Source organism: Aplysia californica, unplaced genomic scaffold, assembly GCF_000002075.1.
Source record: "Aplysia californica isolate F4 #8 unplaced genomic scaffold, AplCal3.0 scaffold00375, whole genome shotgun sequence".
In the NCBI taxonomy this organism is placed as follows: Eukaryota; Metazoa; Mollusca; class Gastropoda; order Aplysiida; family Aplysiidae; genus Aplysia; species Aplysia californica.
This window is the reverse complement of record NW_004797645.1, coordinates 662,105-663,953: the sequence shown is the minus strand read 5'-3', so window position 1 is coordinate 663,953 and position 1,849 is coordinate 662,105. Positions and strand designations below refer to the sequence as shown.

The 1,849-nt window shown below is 36.3% G+C and overlaps 1 long non-coding RNA gene across 1 annotated transcript in view; it reads left to right on the top strand.

Annotated features, from left to right (window-relative positions):
• The first annotated feature begins 164 nt into the window (after nucleotides 1–164).
• The window catches only part of LOC101863202, a 22,243-nt gene continuing 20,558 nt past the window's right edge, over nucleotides 165–1,849 (top strand). The window contains exons 1-2 of the long non-coding RNA XR_220708.3: nucleotides 165–224; nucleotides 1,602–1,637. This is a non-coding gene — a long non-coding RNA (uncharacterized LOC101863202). The remainder of the gene's footprint in view (nucleotides 225–1,601; nucleotides 1,638–1,849) is intronic.

Here is a 1,849-nt window from a genome sequence, read left to right as displayed (position 1 = left end):
AGAGAGAGAGAGAGAGAGAGAGAGAGAGAGAGGGAGGGAGAGAGAAGGGGGAAAGAAGGGGGGAGGGGATAAAGTGGGTATTCATTTTATGAGAACAGAGTAATACACAAGTTGCAAGCCCTCAGTGAGATAAGGGTACAATCTAGAAAGAGACGACACTTTAATATTCCTTATCTCTTTTATTTCAGGGGATGGATAATGAAGGACGGAACTCCAATGGGCCCGTAAGTTGTTCAACGTACTTTTCCTCGAGCTTTTCTTTCCATCATTTTTCTTGTTGATAGAGGCTTCTTTTCAAGTAGTTCGGGTCAGCTGCAACCTTTTCTGAGAAGAAAAAAAGAAAACACTTGTCATTATAACAATAAATAATAGTCTTATGGTCACTTCATTGTCTTACTTTCTGTTTCATTCAAGAATATTTTTAAAAAATGACTTTGTCAAGGAAATGTACTAGATCTAAAATGAAGAGATTTTGAGTGAAAAAGTAGACTACAGTGCGGTCAAAAATTCGAGGCGCCATATTTATTGTCAAATATCTCCTAAAGTGTCAAACATAAAGTCTCCAGCTCTTGCACAATGACTTGTATCAATTTGTCATTACAGATCAATATTTTTTTGTAAACATCTGTTAGCTGTAATTGAAAAAATTCCTTATCAAATACTAATTAAAAATCCCAGAGGGAGATTTCTACAGATCTTAAACGGTTTACAGCTGGTGCAATATCCCTTTTAAAACAAGTCTGCCATTTTTTTGTCTAATTGCGACATTATGACTATCGAACGCGTGTTTTGAGAAAAATTAGTGCAAAAGAGTGTTCACTAACTATAAAATCAATTACAGCTAACACGTTCTGCCACAAAAAAATGTCTTTGATGAGCTATGACGTAAGCTAATATGCAAAATGTGTGAGAAGCGGGAAGTGCTGTAAACAATCCCATTTTCCGCGTGACGGAGATTTATATCACTTTACATAAATTTATGAAAAAAAAAATCTTATAATCCAGCTTAAATTGTTGTCAACAAATGTGATTTAAATTAAGACAAATTGATAAAAACTGCTGTGCAGAGTATGGGTGACAATAATTCACCCGTTAAAGAGATATTTGAGGATAAATTGCGCCACGATTTTTTCAATACACTATACGTTCGTGAATCCTACTGCTACTTACCATATTTTAAACTTTTTGTTTTAGATGGACTTGACTTGTTTTTGACTTGATTTGCTTTCCTTTTATAAAGCTTCAGTTTGGGAATGACATAGGTGGTTTTCCACTGGACGGATTTGTGAAAGACTTATGTGGTTTTCCACTGGACGGATTTCATAGGGGTTTTCTATAGCTATAGGTACTGTTGTAAGGTGAGAGTTAGTGCCCTGACTTATTTCTTCTAAAAATGAACGAATTCGTGTTACTTTTCACACGAGCCCCGTCAATTGATACTTGAAAGCGCTTCTTTTTTTTTTTTTACATTTTGGCAATTAACTTTTTGCTGCAAATCATTAATTAGACCTATCACTATCAGGAAGTTGTTGTAGTGCATGGCATTTTATGACATTGATATTACATTTTTAACTTTTTTTTTTTTTTTCCCGATCCCGCAGAAACCCCAGCCCCTACAACTTGTACAAGCAGCGGGGGTGAGTTCTCTCGTTGTTTTCTTCTCTCAACTCGGTAGCTTAGTCGGCTGCCTGCCCTTTATGCTTCTCGGGAAGCCGAGAATGTTTCTGAGCGTCATAGCGTCTGTGGGGGTAATGGTATAGTGTGAAGAGCATTGAGCGTGCTGTAGAGCAGGGGTATGCGCTACATAAATACTATTTATTATTGTTATTATTATTATTATCATTATCAC